We start from the raw sequence: 21,935 nt of genomic DNA, 5'->3' as shown, positions 1-21,935 counted from the left end.
GCTGATTGGATCAGCCCTGATCCCAGCACCAAGTTCAGCTGGACAGACCGAGCAGTGCAGTAACCCCTGCACTGCCAAAGTCTGACAAGCAAGGCGGGTGTGGCTGGAAGGTAAGACACAATTCAGACAACCCATACAGTGCAAAAAACAAACAAACTCAGCGCTTCCTCGATTGCCCGGCACAGACCAAGGAAAGCAAAGTCACACTCCTGACAGTACCCCCCTTTTATGAGGGGCCTCAGGACCCTCACCCAAAGGACCCAGCCTGGAAGGGTTACGCATGTGGTATTGTCGGATAAGGCGAGGTGCATGGACCAAACCCCTTCCAGTTAACAAGATACTGTAAAGAACTCTAAACCCAACGAGAATCCAGGATTCTTTCCACCTCATATTCCAGCTCACCTTGAACGACCAAAGGAGCAGGGGGAGTAGACAGCAACACAGGGTTAACATACTTCTTTAACAGAGACTTATGAAAGACATCATGAATTTTCAAGCTCTTAGGCAAAAGTAAACGGGAAAAATGAGTCCAGCTCCCGGCCAGGATTAGATGAATTGAGCTTTATTGACACCCCAGCACCGTGCACACACTGCGGCAACCCCCCCAAAGAGAAGCCTACGCGTTTCGATTGCTAACCGCAATCTTAATCATGGCTACTGACCTCTTGGAGTAGTCAGGACTTATAGTCTCAGGCTTCCAGCGCCGGCGGTACGGAGGTCACGCCCCACTGCACACGTCAGCTGCGAGATACACCTGGACTAATCGGTCAGACCCACACCGAGGTCAAATGGCTGTGTAATGATAATAACAACAAACGTGTAAAAACATACTACAGCACAGTATACAAACCCTGTACAATAACCATGCCACCAGTCACCACCCTCGACACACCATCAAGTCCATTCCGGTGGGTGAACTCCTACGTATGAAGAGGAATTGTGACCAACAGAACAGCTTTCTATTGGAGAAAAATATCTGTATCCAGAGACTCTCTGAAAGGGGATACAAAAATTGGATGATACAGAGGGCTTGTAAAAAAGTGGATGCAAGAGACAGAAATAGTCTAATCAATCAGCATGTAACTCCAGCCACAATCAAAAAAGCTAGGAGACCCACATTCATAACGAAATTTAGCTCTCAATTCTCTAATATTGGAAAAATTGTTCGCAAATATCTGCCCATACTACAAGAGGACGGAGCACTGAATGACATTTTGTCTGATGGAATTGATGTGGTGTCCAAAAGAGCGAAGACTCTGGGGGATACCTTGTCCCCTTCGGTGCCTGGCAGTGGGCGGAGAAGCAAGCAGGTCAAATACACATGGTTGGACACTGTAGGTTTCTTTAAATGTGGCCATCATCCCTGCAAAACATGTTTGTATGCATTACCGTGCAAAGACTATAAGGACTCTACCCAAAACAAATCATACAGGATCAAGTCATTCATGAACTGTAACAGTTTCAATGTTGTGTACGTCATCTTGTGCACACATTGTCACATCATGTATGTTGGATGCACCTCAAGAAAATTAAAAATACGGGCTTGTGAATATTTATACGATATAGAGCATCCGGGGGCAGGACGCTATCTGAGGCATCACGCCACTTCATTGAGGCACACCAAGGCTCTACAAAATCATTTCGGATCTTTGCCATTGAAAAAATATTTGCCTCTAGCAGAGGTGGCGATGTACAAACATTGCTCAGGGACAGGGAGGCATTCTGGATCTTTTGCCTCAACACATGTATGCCGCATGGTATGAACTTACGGCGAGAAATGCTGCTCCACTATTGACCTTATCAGTCTGTTCCAGACGAGGCTGCACCTTGGATGTCATAGTAAACACTGACTTTACACATAGCAGGTTGGCTAATAGTAAGAGATACATGATTGTAATTCATAAGCTTATGGTTATTGTACAGGGTTTGTATACTGTGCTGTAGTATGTTTTTACACGTTTGTTGTTATTATCATTACACAGCCATTTGACCTCGGTGTGGGTCTGACCGATTAGTCCAGGTGTATCTCGCAGCTGACGTGTGCAGTGGGGCGTGACCTCCGTGCCGCCGGCGCTGGAAGCCTGAGACTATAAGTCCTGACTACTCCAAGAGGTCAGTAGCCATGATTAAGATTGCGGTTAGCAATCGAAACGCGTAGGCTTCTCTTTGGGGGGGTTGCCGCAGTGTGTGCACGGTGCTGGGGTGTCAATAAAGCTCAATTCATCTAATCCTGGCCGGGAGCTGGACTCATTTTTCCCGTTTACTATGCTACGACGCACTGGTTGAAGTGAGAGCCCGAGCAGTGAGGCTACAGGAACGGCGGTAAGCTGGCATCACTTTTTTCTATTTTGTCTTAGGGAAAAGTAACTTAAATGAAACTGGATTAATGATCTTTATTATAGCATAAGGACCAATGTATTTAGGAGAAAGTTTACCAGATGGTGTCTTTAGTTTCTAGTGTAGAGCCATACCTTACCACCTACCCTGTACTCAGGGCCAGATATGCGTCTTTTATCTGATTGTTTCTTACAATTTTCTTGGGCTTTAACCAGGTTCTGAAGAGCCTGGGCCCAAACTGTGCACAGTTTCCTGTATATTCTTTGGGCGGATGGATTAATAGACTCGGCAGCATGTACAGAAGAACAACGAGGGTTAAACCCAAAATTACAAAAGAATGGCGACATTTTAAAAGATTGACTTTCACGGTTATTTAGTGCAAACTCCGCTAAAGGTAAGTATTCTTTTCATTTGTCCTGAGACCCTGCAACAAAACATCTTAAAAACTGTTCCAGTGACTGATTAACTCTCTCTGTTTGACCATTGGATTGCAGATGAAAAGCGGAGGAAAATGACAAGGATGTACCCAAGCGGTTACAGAATTCATTCCAGAATTTTGATACAAACTGTACCCCCCGATCCGAAACAATATTCTCTGGGACCCCATGTAAACGTAAGATATGATTGATAAACAGAGATGCCAAAGTACGGGCGTTGGGAAGCTCGCTGAGAGGAATTAAATGACACATTTTAGAAAATCTGTCCACAACCACCGAAATCACAGTCTTACCCTTGGAGAGTGGTAAATCAGTTATAAAGTCCATAGAGATGTGGGTCCAAGGTCTAGCAGGCACCGGTATTGGTTGAAGGAGTCCCTCGGGTAACCAGCGAAGAACCTTGGACCTAGCACAAATCTCACAGGCCTCCACAAACAACTTAGCATCTCTGGCCCAAGATGGCCACCAATAATGGCGAGATAGTAAATACTTGGTGCCAGCAATGCCTGGATGACCAGCTAACACCGAACAATGTGTTTCTTCCAGGACTCTCAAACGAAGGTTTGGGGGAACAAAGAGTTTGTTCTCCGGGGTATTTCTAGGAGCCATCGATTGAGATTCGACAACTTGAGCAGCTAGGTCGGGCTGCAATATGGCTACTACCACACCAGGAGATAAAATAGTTTCAGGTTCCTTTATCGGGACCTTGCTAACGTCAAAACTACGGGATAAAGCGTCTGCTCTTACATTTTTGGAGCCAGGCCTGAAGGTGATTTCAAGATCAAACCGCGTGAAGAAGAGTGCCCATCTGGCCTGCCGTGGAGTAAGACGCTTAGCTTTATCCAAATAAACAAGATTTTTATCATCAGTTAAAACCTTAACTTTGTGTTTAGCCCCTTCTAGAAAATGTCTCCACTCATCAAAAGCCCACTTAATGGCAAGAAGCTCTCTATTGCCTATATCATAGTTAAATTCGGCTTTGGAGAATTTTCTAGAGAAGTAGGCTATAGGTCGGAGGTTGGTGAGCGTCTCAGAACTCTGTGAAAGAACAGCCCCCACCTCTGAGGCATCCACCTCGGTAATAAAAGGTTGTTGAAAGTTAGGTTGAACCAATACCGGGGCTACCGAAAAACATCCTTTAAGGGCCCTATTCCACCGGACGATTATTGTTCAGATTATCGTTAAATCGTTCGAATCTAAACGATAATCGTTCGGTTGAAATGCAGTTAACGATTAACGACCGAACGAGAAATCGTTGATCGCTTTATAAGACCTGGACCTATTTTTATCGTTGCTTGTTCGCAAAACGTTCGAATTGAATAAGACGTTATTCGGCGGTTCGCAGTAGATACGAACGCAATAGCGAAGAAAAAACAATCGCAAATATGATCATAAGTAACGATTATCGTTCCATGGAAATGAGTGAACATTTTCAGGTCTTTCAAAATAGGGGTCGTTTGAGATGGTTAATCGTTAACGATTATGCAAACTATAATCATCCGGTGGAATAGGGCCCTAAGTTTGTCAAATGCCAGAACGGCTTCAGGAGTCCAGTTGTCTAAATCCGCTCCCTTTCTGGTAAGATCTGTCAAGGGTTTCGCAATCACAGAGAACCCCTTAATAAACGTTCTATAGTAATTAGCGAATCCCAAAAATCTCTGTAAAGCCTTAAGATTGTTGGGGCGCTTCCACTTTTCAATGGCCGTTACTTTAAGGGGATCCATACCAAAAGAGCTGGGGGTGATTTTATATCTTAAAAATGAAACCTCCTGAACACCAAACTGGCACTTTGACAACTTAGCAAATAAATGGTTTTGTCTTAGGAGTTCCATCACTTTGCGGACATGACACACATGTGAGAACCAATCGGGAGAAAAAATTAGAATATCGTCTAAGTATACCACTAAGAAACGTCCTAGGTATTCACGAAACACATCGTTAGCAAAGTGTTGGAAAACTGCGGGTGCATTGCATAACCCGAAGGGCATGACGAGATACTCAAAGTGCCCCTCGGGGGTATTGAAGGCAGTTTTCCATTCATCGCCCTCTTTTATCCAAATCAGGTTGTAGGCTCCTCGAAGGTCAATCTTAGAAAACCACCGGGCCAATGCAAATGCAAAAGACGCAGACCACCATCCTTTTTACCAACAAAGAAAAATCCCGCCCCCAGGGGAGAACAGGAAGGACGAATGTGACCCTTGCGTAAACTTTCTTTAACATAATCACGCATTGCCTCCCTCTCAGGTCTAGACAAATTAAAAATCCGTCCTTTTGGGTATCTGGATTCAGGAATTAAATCGATAGCACAATCGTATGGACGGTGGGGGGGGGTAACTCATCCACCGATTGTTCGTCAAAAACATCAACAAAATCGGATAAAAACTCAGGGAGCTCTCCTTCTAATGAAGAACATTCAGTTAAATTCAAAGAAATACAATGGGCGGCACACCCTGGCCCCCATTACTAAGTTCTCTATTTGGCCAATCAAACACAGGATTATGCTGGGTCAACCAGGGTAATCCTAAAATAATATCAGAAGACAAGTTGTCCATAACCAAAAAATCAAGACACTCAGAATGGATCGACCCCACCTTTACTTCAAGAGGGGGAGTGATATATTTCACTCTACCTTGAGCCAATGGGGTAAAGTCTGCCCCAGTGATACTCAGCAGGCATTTAAGCTGAAGCGGACATACCCCCAAATTGGACCAAAACCCGGAATTAATAAAATTAGCGGATGTCCCTGAATCAACATGGGCAAACCCAGAAATACATTTCTCGCCCAAACATAGCGAGATGGGACCATCCACTTATTATCGAGTGGTACCTGTGCGCCTGAGTGACCCCCTCGATAGTCACTCAGGCGCTGGAGTTTTCCAGGGATGTCCCGGGTCTGGAGGTACATTCCCGGATACGATGTCCAGCTTTCCCGCAGTACAAAGATTATGCTGCCTTGTCTAGCCCTAGCATCGGTGGCACCAATTTGCATAGGTTCTTCCGGTGGTGGTAACAGGGAAGAAGGTGGTTTAGGGAAAGACAGAAAAGAAGAAGAGGTTTTACAGGGTTCAGAGGTTCCTTTCTCCCTCCGTCTGTCCCGCATACGACGATCCACCCTAATGGCTAAGGTCATGGTCTCCTCTAATGTTTCAGGGGGAGGATAAGCTATTTATAAATCCTTTAACTGGTCAGAGAGACCCACCCGGAACTGATAGCGCAGGGCAGAGTCGCTCCAACCAGACGGGATACACCACTGGCGAAACTCTGCGCAATAGTCCTCAACTGGCCTTTTCCCCTGTCTTAGGGACGTCAATTGTCTCTCGGCTACTGCAGTCCTGTCAGGGTCATCGAACAGCAGTCCCAAAGCCGAAAAGAAAAAGTCAACTGAACTTAATTCAATGACATTGGAAGAGAGAGAAAATGCCCACTCCTGTGGCGGACCCTGCTAAAGGGACATGATAATCCCCACCTTTTGGGCCTCGTCCCCCGAGGAGGGGGGACGTAGTCGAAAGAATAACCGGCATCCTTCCCTGAAGGTACGGAAATTCTTTCTATCGCCCTTAAATTTTTACGGTAGTTGTACAGGTGGTTCAGGAGGAGAGGGGGTGGTCATAGTCACTTGTCGGGGGGCAGCCTCTTGCTCCTGGACCCCTTCAGCGAGATTCTGAACCAGTGTATTGAGATCCTGCATTTGTTCCACTAACGTCTTCATAGGATCCATGATGAAACCCCTGGCACACGTCACCTTTTGGGCTGGCTATTCTGTCAGACTCGGTAGGCAGAAACAGTACGAGACAGTGAGCCCTGAAGCTAGACCCACCCTCTGACCCTACCTACTTGCCGCAAACGACCCTAAGCGGTCGCGGACAACCACGGTGCCGGTCCCTATACTGATGTAAGTGAAATACAAAATGCAGACAGACGAACAAACACAATAGAGCGGAGTCAAACGGGCCAAGTCAGCAACACACGGGCAGCGAAGTACAAAATCAGGAAGATAGCGGATAGTCGGTAACAGGCAGGAGGTCAGGTAACAGAGATACAACAGCGGGTAGATAGGACAGGGTACGCAGGACAGAGATAAGGGGAGCTGGGACTAGATTACTCTACTAGCCAGCAGGGATCAGGATCAGAGCTTAGGTCCGGCAGCTGATTGGATCAGCCCTGATCCCAGCACCAAGTTCAGCTGGACAGACCGAGCAGTGCAGTAACCCCTGCACTGCCAAAGTCTGACAAGCAAGGCGGGTGTGGCTGGAAGGTAAGACACAATTCAGACAACCCATACAGTGCAAAAAACAGACAAACTCAGCGCTTCCTCGATTGCCCGGCACAGACCAAGGAATGCAAAGTCACACTCCTCACACTAGGATTATAAAAATATGGCTGCTATCCTTCAGAAACAGTGCCACTCTTGCCTTCAGTTTGGGGGTGGTACTGCAGCTCAGTTCCATTGAAGTGAATGGAGCCAAGTTGTAATACCACACAGAGCCTGATGACAGGTGTGGCGCTCTTCTGCATGCTCTATACCTGAGGATATGGAAGAATATGGAGCATGACCCAGGATGAGGCTGCAGAACCAATGTATGACGGGCCTGTGTATACTATATTACATATATTGCCCTCAGTGTTGTGATGATGCTTCTTTATATTGCGCCATGCGGCCTTCTCTGAGTATGGTGACCCCGCGCCAACACGATGCAGCTTGTGCGGTCGCAGGATCCTCTGATGCCGTTTGTCGATATAACATTGAAGCTTTAATACTGAGAGGTCCCATATGGCGCTGTATTCAGATCGGGGGGGGGGGGGGGGGGGGGGTGGCGTCGTTTTTTTCAGTCCTAACATGCGGTGAGATCATTCTGCTGGAGCACAGATTGGCAGCTTTCCCTTACATGTAAATGGTTCCATTGGATGGAGATCCAGCAGGCTGGCAGCGAGCCAAGAACAACCCCGAGTACCCAGCCTAATGACTGGGAGCGGCCCCAAATCATGTTATACACCGCAGCTAAAGATCCATCAACTCCAACACTAAGGAAACGGCCATTACCGGTTATCCGATAGGGCTGCTATAGGGGATGCTAAACATCCCACCTGCTCTCATAATGACACCCATAGGGAACTGCTATGAGGATGGCCCAGCACACGGGGGGCACTGCCTAAAAGCCCAAGGCCAGAAGGATTACAGCATCACTTACACCGCAATGTCCTGTCAGGGGACTTTACAGGATAAGCTGTCCTGTGTGTGTACATGACGGGCAGCACAGGGCTTTAGGAATCTAGTATACAGCAGAGAGAGGGAAGATGCTTGAGTACAGGAGAAGGAAGTTTTTTTGCCTAATAAGATATATTATTAAAGAAGGAAGCTTTTTTGCCTAATAAGATATATTACAAAGTCTCTTATATTCACTTCTACTACTGATGTATGCAAATGTTTGCTGAAAAAATGTTGTTGTTTTTTTCATCGAAAGGCAACTTGTCATCAGAAAATTACCTATTGTTTAAATCAACATATTTTATATGATAAAATAATCGTAAAAAATGTAGGTGATACATTCCCTTTAAGGCCGAGCTTATAGCTGCCATCATGCTGTTACATTGGAGCCTTGGAGATTGTACAGGGTGTGAGCAGAACTAGGACTGTCCACACAGCTTAGCATTGACTGCATATACTGATATAGAGTCCATTCCATTGACTTATAAGGCCTCCGTACACATTAGAGCCGCGATGGATGGGGAACCTTCACCACTTCAGCTGCCAAAGGCTGTCCAGGCATGATCGGAATTGTAGTTTTGCAACAGCTGGGGGGCACAGGGTTCCCCATCCCTGTATTAGAGGATAGTCAGCCTAACCTAGTGATTCTGGCGGGACATGATGACTCTGTAATGTGTATGAGGGCTCCCACCATCGTCCATCAGAGGGGAGAAAGATTGTGCATGTTGGATTTCAGATACTCCATCCTTTTGTTCTTGAAGAGAAAAGTTGCTGCCAAAGCAGCTATCCTCTCTACCCTATGCCAAACCTAGATATCCTAGATATCGATGGCTCCACTCAGTACATTTGTTTGCCATGAATTTCATGCAGAAGTTTTTACTCATTGCTTTGTCTTGGACCTATTAGTAACAGGTCAGAGTCTGGGTGTTCAGACCTCCACCGATCAATAGAGAAGCGCACAGCTGAGCACTTCGCTCCATAGACATACTGTAGAATCTGCATCAAGACAAGGATTGGGGCCAGGCGCTCCTCCTGGATCATTCCAACAGTCAGTGGAGGTCCGCGCACCCATTACTGGGTAAATCTCCCACCCCCATAGGTCTTCTGCTCATCAATAAAAGTGGTTCTCCAAGTATCAAAAGCTATCCCCGATTCACCACATGATGGATAACCAGCTGGCCTGTTGAGGTCTGACAACTGGGACCTCCACCAGTCATGAGAATGTAGGTGAACATCCACCGAAGGAATGGCGCACACTTGACTATCACTCTATTGTCTATGGGACTTGTGTTTGGAGTACAGGGAGTGGTGGCCGAGCATCCAGCCTGCCCCTCCGTTATGTTAGAGGATGATTGATTGGTGTCCTTGTGATTGGTACGAGTCCAGGCCGATAGGGGATAACGTCTAATCTTTGGATAAAACCCACCAGAAATGTAAATCCAATGTGGAAGCTCTTTCTGTTGGGCGGCTGCCATGTACATTAGCTCATCCACCGCTCCCCATATTTACATTACACGGGTCATTAGCTTTCGCTGTTTATAGAGCGTTTTTACACCGTATTTAGCGGCCCCTTTAAATCTATAACTATCCAGGCGCACCACCACCAAACGCTGCGCTCACCACAAGAAAACATCCCGTTCGGTAACCCCCATGCTCTCCTTTCTTTCGCTGTTAGATCGGCAGCGCCTGTAACACTTTGTAGGGTGTGAGGAGACATCGCGGGATTGTTGGGATTTCTGTCTTCCATCCAGAAGTCTGCAATTAAATCCATGTGTTTTATTGTAAGCAATGGCAGCTGCTGTGAGAACGCTGCTACTAGGTGGGCAAACAGGGCGGCACGCCATCTGCCAGCGCTATCGTCATGTGCCATACTGGATGGGAAGCCGGAGGACCACACAGGCTCCGCACAGAAAATGCCAGAAAACCTAATGAGCCGCTAAATTCTTATATATACTGAAGTAACACTAAACCTGAGACCCGAAGCTCAGACTATCCTGTAACTGCACAAAACTTCTCAGAAATGGAGGCGTAAAGTGTGCAGGAACTTCAATGAGGAACACAGAGGTCCTGTCTCATCCTAAAGGCGGCCATACCTGAGATACCTGCGGCATATACCTGAGATATCTGCTGGATATACCTGAGATATCTACCGGACATACCTGAGATATCTGCCGGATATACCTGAGATACCTGCTGGATATACCTGAGATATCTGCCGGACATACCTGAGATATCTGCCGGATATACCTGAGATACCTGCTGGATATACCTGAGATACCTGCCATATATACCTGAGATATCTGCCGGACATACCTGAGATACCTGCCATATATACCTGAGATACCTGCGGCATATACCTGAGATATCTGCTGGATATACCTGAGATATCTGCCGGATATACCTGAGATATCTGCCTGAGATACCTGCTGGATATACCTGCCTGAGATACCTGCTGGATATACCTGAGATACCTGCCACCCATATGAGATATTTGCCAGATATACCTGAGATATCTGCCGGATATACCTAAGATACTTGCTGGATATACCTGAGATATCTGCCGGACATACCTGAGATATCTGCCGGATATACCTGAGATACCTGCTGGATATACCTGAGATATCTGCCGGACATACCTGAGATATCTGCCGGATATACCTGAGATACCTGCTGGATATACCTGAGATATCTGCCGGACATACCTGAGATATCTGCCGGATATACCTGAGATACCTGCTGGATATACCTGAGATACCTGCCATATATACCTGAGATACCTGCCATATATACCTGAGATACCTGCCATATATATACCTGAGATATCTGCCGGACATACCTGAGATATCTGCCATATATACCTGAGATACCTGCGGCATATACCTGAGATATCTGCTGGATATACCTGAGATACCTGCCATATATACCTGAGATACCTGCTGGATATACCTGAGATACCTGCCATAAATACCTGAGATATCTGCCGGACATACCTGAGATACCTGCCATATATACCTGAGATACCTGCGGCATATACCTGAGATATCTGCTGGATATACCTGAGATACCTGCCATATATACCTGAGATACCTGCTGGATATACCTGAGATACCTGCCATATATACCTGAGATACCTGCCATATATACCTGAGATACCTGCCATATATACCTGAGATACCTGCTGGATATACCTGAGATATCTGCTGGATATACCTGAGATATCTGCCGGACATACCTGAGATATCTGCCGGATATACCTGAGATATCTGCCTGAGATACCTGCTGGATATACCTGCCTGAGATACCTGCTGGATATACCTGAGATACCTGCCACCCATATGAGATATTTGCCAGATATACCTGAGATATCTGCCGGATATACCTAAGATACTTGCTGGATATACCTGAGATATCTGCCGGACATACCTGAGATATCTGCCGGATATACCTGAGATACCTGCTGGATATACCTGAGATATCTGCCGGACATACCTGAGATATCTGCCGGATATACCTGAGATACCTGCTGGATATACCTGAGATATCTGCCGGACATACCTGAGATATCTGCCGGATATACCTGAGATACCTGCTGGATATACCTGAGATACCTGCCATATATACCTGAGATACCTGCCATATATACCTGAGATACCTGCCATATATATACCTGAGATATCTGCCGGACATACCTGAGATATCTGCTGGATATACCTGAGATACCTGCTGGATATACCTGAGATATCTGCCGGACATACCTGAGATACCTGCTGGATATACCTGAGATACCTGCTGGATATACCTGAGATACCTGCCATATATACCTGAGATACCTGCCATATATACCTGAGATACCTGCCATATATACCTGAGATATCTGCCGGACATACCTGAGATATCTGCCGGACATACCTGAGATATCTGCCGGACATACCTGAGATACCTGCCGGATATACCTGAGATACCTGACGGATATACCTAAGATACTTGCTGGATATACCTGAGATATCTGCCGGATATACCTGAGATATCTGCCGGATATACCTGAGATACCTGCCGGATATACCTAAGATACTTGCTGGATATACCTGAGATATCTGCCGGATATACCTGAGATATCTGCCGGATATACCTGAGATATCTGCCGGATATACCTGAGATATCTGCCGGATATACCTGAGATATCTGCCGGATATACCTGAGATACCTGCCGGATATACCTAAGATACTTGCTGGATATACCTGAGATATCTGCCGGATATACCTGAGATATCTGCCGGATATACCTGAGATATCTGCCGGATATACCTGAGATATCTGCCGGATATACCTGAGATATCTGCTGGACATACCTAAGATATCTGCCGGATATACTGTATCTGCTGGCCATATGAGATATCTGCTGACCATACCTAAGATATCTGCTGGATATACCTGAGATCTCTGTCGGTCATACCTGAGATATCTGCTGGACATACCTGAGATATTTGCCGTCCATAACTGAGATATCAGCTCCTCCATAAACCCAGTCATGAGACAGATATCAACAGGGCACTACTTTAGTGTAACTGTGTACTGTACGGATACAATACAGAAGGATTGTGGGAAATAGGACAACGAATTGTGGACAAGGGACCCAGACAGAAAAAAACTATACTGATGTGTGAAAGCGGCTTTTCCTGATCCAGGCTGCCCCCTTGTGGTAAAGCTCCACACTTCATCATCCCAAATACACATCTACCTCCTCAGGGCAGTCTTAACAGAGTTATGGGACCCTGGGCAGAGCTGTGGTGTCCTCCCCTGCTGACAACCCCCCCTCAATCTAGTGACTCCTCCCACCTTCCCAATCACATCTGAACCCTACTCCCCTTTAACAGCTGGCCCCCACTCTAGTCCCTGTATTGTAGATGTCCCCTCCTGTGTAGTCCTGTAGTCCCCAATTTGTAGAAGGCCTCCTCTGTATTCCCCCAATTGTAGACGGCCCCCTCTTCTGTAGTCCCCCTATTATAGATGGCCCCCTCCTCTGTATTCCCCCAATTGTAGACGGCCCCCTCTTCTGTAGTCCCCCTATTATAGATGGCCCCCTCCTCTGTAGTCCTGTATACCCCCAGTTGTAGATGGCCACCTCCTCTGTATTCCCCCAATTGTAGACGGCCCCCTCTTCTGTAGTCCCCCTATTATAGATGGCCCCCTCCTCTGTAGTCCTGTATACCCCCAGTTGTAGATGGCCCCCTCCTCTGTAGTCCCCCTATTATAGATGGCCCCCTCCTCTGTAGTCCCCCTATTATAGATGGCACCCTCCTCTGTAGTCCCCATATTATAGATGGCCCCCTCCTCTGTATTCCCCCAATTGTAGACGGCCCCCTCTTCTGTAGTCCCCCTATTATAGATGGCCCCCTCCTCTGTAGTCCTGTATACCCCCAGTTGTAGATGGCCCCCTCCTCTGTATTCCCCCTATTATAGATGGCCCCCTCCTCTGTAGTCCTGTATACCCCCAGTTGTAGATGGCCCCCTCCTCTGTAGTCCCCCTATTATAGATGGCCCCCTCCTCTGTAGTCCCCCTATTATAGATGGCACCCTCCTCTGTAGTCCCCCTATTATAGATGGCCCCCTCCTCTGTAGTCCCCCTATTATAGATGGCACCCTCCTCTGTAGTCCCCATATTATAGATGGCCCCCTCTTCTGTAGTCCCCCTATTATAGATGGCCCCCTCCTCTGTAGTCCCCCTATTATAGATGGCCCCCTCTTCTGTAGTCCCCCTATTATAGATGGCCCCTTCCTCTGTAGTCCCCCTATTATAGATGGCCCCCTCCTCTGTAGCCCCCCTCTTATAGATGGCCCCCTCCTGTGTAGTCCTGTATACCCCCAGTTGTAGATTGTCCCCTCCTCTGTAGTCCCCCTATTATAGATGGCCCCCTCCTCTGTAGTTCCCCTTTTATAGATGGCCCCCTCCTCTGTAGTCCCCATATTATAGATGGCCCCCTCCTTTGTAGTCCCCATATTATAGATGGCCCCCTCCTCTGTAGTCCCCCTATTATAGATAGCCCCCTCCTGTGTAGTCCCCCTCTTATAGATGGCCCCCTCCTCTGTAGCCCCCCTCTTATAGATGGCCCCCTCCTGTGTAGTCCTGTATACCCCCAGTTGTAGATGGCCCCCTCCTCTGTAGTCCCCCTATTATAGATGGCCCCCTCCTCTGTAGTCCCCCTATTATAGATGGCCCCCTCCTCTGTAGTCCCCATATTATAGATGGCCCCCTCCTTTGTAGTCCCCATATTATAGATGGCCCCCTCCTCTGTAGTCCCCCTCTTATAGATGGCCCCCTCCTGTGTAGTCCCCCTCTTATAGATGGCCCCCTCCTCTGTAGCCCCCCTCTTATAGATGGCCCCCTCCTGTGTAGTCCTGTATACCCCCAGTTGTAGATGGCCCCCTCCTTTGTAGTCCCCATATTATAGATGGCCCCCTCCTCTGTAGTCCTGTAATCTGTAATTGCGCATGTGATTACAGGATGTGTGAATAAGCCCTTATACTTACCTGTCCAGGCTCCCCAGTGTCCTGCTGAAGTGACAGGCTGGTGGACAGCGAGGAAACGTGGCCAGGTAAGTATACACCTTTCTTATTTTACAACCTTTAAAGCAAGGGCTGCACGGACATTGCAAACTATAAATATATAGAGAAAGAGCAAGTTGGCTGCACAATCATCGCTAAATAGATTCATATATATACATACTGCCCTTGCTGCACAAGTAATACAGTCCTGATTAGAACCATATACTGATATATGCTTGCTTGTTTTTCTTCCACATTATTATAGCAGTAACATGTTTGCAGCATTTAGAGACACGCTTTACAGCGACTACATGGACATAGAAACCAACAGTATTGACACCAAACCTAAGGCACTAAGGCCTGGGGTCCTGAGGATAATGATGTATAATGTGATGACACAGACGCTGATACTGTGACTATTATAGTGTGATCTGGGATCCGCAGCAGATTACTACATCCCAGTCCCATCAGTCGTCATCCTGGCCTTTATATTACACAGCATAATAAGAGTTATAATCTAGGGCTGAGGTTATAAAATAAGGGGCCCGGGCGGCTGCCTGGGGGCCCGTGACTTATAGACATGGGCCCCAGGCCTGGACATATAAAGCTTAGCCCTGAAGGTTAAGCCAGCTTGAGGGGGGGGGGGTATAACGGACGGACAAAAAAGAATGAACTTAGGGTTACGTTATCTGCAACATTGTAGCTTCTTTGTAATGCTGACAGTGAGTCCATTAGCAACTTGACCTCAGATTAACCCCCCCCCCCAGCATTGCAAAGAAGCTACAATGTTGCAGATACAGCCTGCCAGGGACTTGTTTACATCAGCTGTCTCAGAAGGGAGAGGGAGGAGGGGGAGGCGGAGAGGAAGGATCACACACAGATTTTTGTGTCTTCAGCAGAAAGCAGCAGCTGAGAACTGGGGGAAGGAGACTGAATAGATAAGTATGGAAGGAATTGTTAGTCTCACCATGGGCAGCCACATATGAGAAGTTGTGTCTGAGTGGAGTACCCCTTTAATAGTGAGCAGCACCTTGTCCCAAAAGGGTTTCAGTAGCAGAGACGGAACACAAATGTGAGTAAGGAGGCCAGGATTGCCACCACATCTCTAAGGCGCATTATCAGAGATGGAGATTGTACCAGCGGTATGAATGAGGTCCAGCAGCCTCCTCCTTATCATCACACAACACACAACAGGAAGTCCTTGTTTAAAGCCAAGTGGCCAAAATGGAAACTGCAATATTTTAGGATCATGTAATATAGATAGCAAAATCTACAATAAAAAATAAACAAATCACCAAAGATTTTTACAGCATATATAACATAAGAAATTAAACATATTTAGGCTATGTGCACACAGTATGAGATCGGCCATTCAGTGACCTGGCCGGGTCACGGAACGGCCAGTCTCAGAAAAGATCATCACGGCCGGTACTGCAGTACCAGCCGGATGATCTTTAGCGCCGCAGAGTTCTGATGCGGGCGCCTCCATGCACGCCCGCATGAAAATTCCCCACTGCTGCTGCACACCATGAAGCAAGCGGCTCCATAGCGTGCACTGACAGGGTTTTCTGCGGCTGCTAGGGATCACGGCCGGAGTGTATACTATGTGTATACACTCTGGCCAGGATTCCCTCAGCCTGCAGCACAACGTAAGTTCCGTACAAATCACGGCCGTTACTACAACGCCCGTGATTAGTACGGAACTTGCGTTGTGTGAACGAGGCCTTAAACTATAAGTCATTTTTATGATGGCACTGGTTTCAAATCACCTGGTGTTATATAGATTTTTCTTGTTAAAAAAAAAAAAAATCAAGTCTTCCAGTACTTATCAGCTGCTGTATGTCCTGCAGGAAGTGGTGCATTCTCTCCAGTCTGACACAGTGCTCTCTGCTGACATCTCTGTCCATGTCAGGAACTGTCCAGAGCAGGAGAGGTTTTCTATGGGGATTTGCTGCTGCTCTGGACAGTTCCTGACATGGACAGAGGTGGCAGCAGAGAGCACTGTGTCAGACTGGAGAGAATACACCACTTCCTGCAGGACATACAACAGCTGATAAGTACTGGAAGACTGGAGATTTTTTTTTATATAGAAGTACACATTACACATCTGCATACCTTTCTGACACCAGTTGATTTGAAAACAATTTTTTTCCTCTGGAGTTCCCCTTTAAAGGCACTCATAATACATTTTATTACCTGTAATAGTTATCCTCTTCCTTCTCAATCCCTTTGTCTAGTTAATCACTTTCCAGGCTTGATCGCCCTCTGCTGGTTATTACAGCTTCCTACCATTAGAGGGCTATATAACACAGCAATGTCTCTGTAGTGGAGAGGTCAGCTTACAAAGCCTCCTAGAGCTGAGGAGATAGCCATGGGGTAATGTGTTTCTATCAGCTCAGCGGTTCAAGAAGAGCCAAGTAAGGAGCCGGGGGATATCCAGCTGTGTGCCTGAGAGGTAGGTGACCGCCTATCGTCTACTCCTTACCCACAATGCTCTGCTTACTGACACTTACAGAAAGTAGGGTGTCTGACAGGTGCGGATCCTGGGGATGGCCCGCTCACCGGTGAGGATAGTCAACAGAGAGGAGCTCGTGCTGCCCCTTTAAATATGATATTCATTGTTGAAAAACGACTTCTCCCAGCTGGACAGATAGATTGGGGCACACTAGTATTTCTATACCTCTACCAGGTCAGCACTTAGCCTCAGGTTACCCCCGGACTGACTTAGCTATTATTTCAGTGGATTTGCCATCTGCCCCGCACTAAGCTTTGCACAATCCTTGCAGGAACAGTCCATAAAACAATGCACTAAAAGTACAAAACATTTCTTGTCTTTAATAGTGCAAGGTAACAATGGTGCACTCTAACAATGGTGCATGGTAATAACAGTGCATGGTAACAATGGTGCATGGTAATGTGAATGGTGCTTGTAACAATGGTGCATGGTAATAACAGTGCACGGTAACAATGGTGCATGGTAATAACAGTGCACGGTAACAATGGTGCATGGTAATAACAGTGCAAGGTAACAATGGTGCATGGTAACAACAATGATGCATAGTAAAGTCAATGGTGCATGGTAACAATGTTGCACGGTAAAGTGAATGGTGCACAGTAATGTGGTGCATGGTAACAATGATGCATGGTAAAGTGAATAGTGCATGGTAACAATGGTGCATGGTAAAGTGAATAGTGCATGGTAACAATGGTGCATGGTAACAATGGTGCATGGTAAAGTGAATGGTGTATGGTAACAATAGTGCATAATAAAGTGAATGGTGCATGGTAACAATGGTGCACGGTAAAGTGAATGGTGCATGGTAACAATGGTGCATGGTAAAGTGAATGGTGCATGGTAACAATTAGAGATGAGCGAACCGGCTGAGGTTCGGGTTCGTATGAACCTGAACTATCGGCTTCTGATTCCTGCTGTCTGCCCGCTTTGTGGAGAGGGTGGATACAGCGGGAGGACCACCTGGAAAACTGGGATACAGCCACAGCCATAGGCTGTATCCCAGTTTTCCATGCGGTCCTCCGGCTGTGTCCACCCTCTCCACGGAGCGGGCAGACAGCGGGAATCAGAAGCCGATAGTTCGGGTTCATACGAACCCGAACCTCAGCCAGTTCGCTCATCTTTAGTAACAATGGTGCATGGTGACAATAGTGCACGGTTACATGAATAGTGCATGGTGACAATAGTGCACAGTTACATGCATGGTGACAATGGTGCATGGTAACATAAATGGTGCATGGTGACAATAGTGCACGGTTACGTGCATGGTGACAATGGTGCATGGTAACATCAATAGTGCATGGTTACATGAATGGTGCATGGTGACAATAGTGCATGGTAACATGAATGGTGCATGGTGACAATAGTGTATGGTGACAATAGTGCACAGTTACATGCATGGTGCATGGTAACATAAATGGTGCATGGTGACAATAGTGCACGGTTACATGAATGGTGCATGATAACATGAATGGTGCATGGTTACATGCATGGTGACAATAGTGCATGGTAACATGAATGGTGCATGGTGACAATAGTGCATGGTGACATGAATGGTGCATGGTGACACTAGTGCATGGTAACATGAATGGTGCATGGTGACAATAGTGCACGGTTACGTGCATGGTGACAATGGTGCATGGTAACATCAATAGTGCATGGTTACATGAATGGTGCATGGTGACAATAGTGCATGGTAACATGAATGGTGCATGGTGACAATAGTGTATGGTGACAATAGTGCACGGTTACATGAATGGTGCATGGTGACAATGGTGCATGGTAACATGCATGGTGACAATAGTGCACGGTTACATGAATGGTGCATGATAACATGAATGGTGCATGGTTACATGCATGGTGACAATAGTGCATGGTAACATGAATGGTGCATGGTGACAATAGTGCATGGTGACAATAGTGCATGGTGACAATAGTGTATGGTTACATGAATGGTGCATGGTAACATGAATGGTGAGCTGCGTTTTCATAGACGGGAAAAAACCCAACTAGTAAAGTAACTGGATGATTAGTAAGACTTCATGAGAGCAGTGTTTCGTGACTGTGGGTCATTCTGCAGAGGTTACAGTATAATCCATTGTAAAGATCCCAGTGGGGCGCAGAGCTCTCCTCTCCCCCTCAGATTCCAGACATTCCTCCTGTCCAGTGTCCTCCATGTCTGCGCCTGTCCCTCCCTCAGAGCTGATCCAGGACTCACAGCAGGAAAGTCACTCTGCATCTGCTACAAAGCACTGGAAGCCCCTAATAACCGGGGAGGGGGAACCAGACAGACAACCTGATTCTGATCTATGAACTTTTTGCACCAAATCTGCAGCAGGATTAATTATGTGATCAATGAATATATATATATATTACACTGCCGGCCGTCCACATGGTGGAATAACAACAAAGCATACTCACCTCCCCTGACCCCCCGACTCCTGCTGCTCTAACAGCTGTCTCTGCTGCTGCTCCCTGTGTCCCTGCTCAGCCAATCAGTGCTGGGCGGGGGGAGGGGTCAGAGTGGTGGACAGTCATTGGCTGAGAGGACATTCCCTGAATCAAAGGCAGCAGGATGACTTCCTATAGAACGCTGCACTATATTTCCCTGTAGAGGCCGATGGCGTCTATTAGAGATGAGTATAACTGGAGCAGCTGGAGGCCGCCCTGGGTAGTCCTGGCGGATACAGCCTGTGGCCTATGGCTCTACCTATGTTTTCCCAGACTCCTTGGGCTGCATCCAACTCCTTCAGCCACCGGTGATCAAATACTGAACGACAGGGCTCCAGCACATCTCTATTATTTATACAACCTCCTCCTTAGCACAAGCATGAAAGATCAGGGACTGCATCCCCCAGCCTCCCAGGACACTACTACCCCCTGCATCCACCAGCCTCCCAGGACACTACTCCCCCCTGCATCCACCAGCCTCCCAGGACACTACTCCCCCCAGCCTCCCAGGACACTACTCCCCCCAGCCTCCCAGGACACTACTCCCCCCAGCCTCCCAGGACACTACTCCCCCCAGCCTCCCAGGACACTACTCCCCCCTGCATCCACCAGCCTCCCAGGACACTACTCTGTATTATTACTACCTGTATACACGGAGTGCTCTGTATTATTACTACCTGTATACACGGAGTACTCTGTATTATTACTACTACCTGTATACACGGAGTACTCTGTATTATTATTACTACCTGTATACACGGAGTACTCTGTATTATTATTACTACCTGTATACACGGAGTGCTCTGTATTACTACTACCTGTATACACGGAGTGCTCTGTATTACTACTACCTGTATACACGGAGTGCTCTGTATTATTACTACCTGTATACACGGAGTACTCTGTATTATTACTACTACCTGTATACACGGAGTACTCTGTATTATTATTACTACCTGTATACACGGAGTACTCTGTATTATTACTACCTGTATACACGGAGTGCTCTGTATTATTACTACCTGTATACACGGAGTACTCTGTATTACTACTACCTGTATACACGGAGTACTCTGTATTATTATTACTACCTGTATACACGGAGTGCTCTGTATTATTACTACCTGTATACACGGAGTGCTCTGTATTATTACTACCTGTATACACGGAGTACTCTGTATTACTACTACCTGTATACACGGAGTACTCTGTATTATTACTACTACCTGTATACACGGAGTACTCTGTATTATTACTACTACCTGTATACACGGAGTACTCTGTATTATTACTACTACCTGTATACACGGAGTACTCTGTATTATTATTACTACCTGTATACACGGAGTACTTTGTATTATTACTACCTGTATACACGGAGTGCTCTGTATTACTACTACCTGTATACACGGAGTGCTCTGTATTACTACTACCTGTATACACGGAGTGCTCTGTATTATTACTACCTGTATACACGGAGTACTCTGTATTATTACTACTACCTGTATACACGGAGTACTCTGTATTATTACTACTACCTGTATACACGGAGTACTCTGTATTATTACTACCTGTATACACGGAGTACTCTGTATTATTATTACTACCTGTATACACGGAGTACTCTGTATTATTACTACCTGTATACACGGAGTACTCTGTATTATTACTACCTGTATACACGGAGTACTCTGTATTATTACTACTACCTGTATACACGGAGTACTCTGTATTATTACTACTACCTGTATACACGGAGTACTCTGTATTATTACTACCTGTATACACGGAGTGCTCTGTATTATTACTACCTGTATACACGGAGTACTCTGTATTATTACTACCTGTATACACGGAGTACTCTGTATTATTACTACTACCTGTATACACGGAGTACTCTGTATTATTACTACTACCTGTATACACGGAGTGCTCTGTATTATTACTACCTGTATACACGGAGTACTCTGTATTATTACTACTACCTGTATACACGGAGTGCTCTGTATTATTACTACTACCTGTATACACGGAGTACTCTGTATTATTACTACCTGTATACACGGAGTGCTCTGTATTATTACTACCTGTATCCCTACTAGAAGATCTGGAGCAGCTCAGTGTTCATGTGCAGGAACCCTATGATGACCCCATATAACATTACCTGACTATCTCTGTACTGGGAGACTGAATCCCTGTGGCAGAACTCAGCGGCGGCTACAGATAGAACTACTGCTGAAAGCCACAAATACAGGTAACAAAACAGCAAGAAGGCAAAGCCTATAGGACACCTGCAGTAACTATAGGAAGAAGAGGCCACGGCAGACACTCAGGAAGGGGAGCTGCACTCCTAGTCACATCGTCTCTGGTGTGATCCATCCATAGGTATTCATGTCACATGGACTGGGGATATATACCATGCATTAGGTCTACAGAATACTATGGGTCT

At 46.4% G+C, this 21,935-nt stretch overlaps 1 protein-coding gene across 2 annotated transcripts in view; it reads right to left on the bottom strand.

Annotated features, from left to right (window-relative positions):
• The window catches only part of LOC138772521 (phosphatidate phosphatase LPIN3-like), a 123,093-nt gene that overhangs the window by 38,363 nt on the left and 62,795 nt on the right, over window positions 1-21,935 (bottom strand). The gene's annotated exons all lie outside the window — the stretch shown is intronic.

This window comes from Dendropsophus ebraccatus, chromosome 14 (genome assembly GCF_027789765.1).
Source record: "Dendropsophus ebraccatus isolate aDenEbr1 chromosome 14, aDenEbr1.pat, whole genome shotgun sequence".
Classification (NCBI taxonomy): domain Eukaryota; kingdom Metazoa; phylum Chordata; class Amphibia; order Anura; family Hylidae; genus Dendropsophus; species Dendropsophus ebraccatus.
Note: the sequence above shows the minus strand (reverse complement) of the source record. Positions and strands in the feature narration are given on the sequence as shown.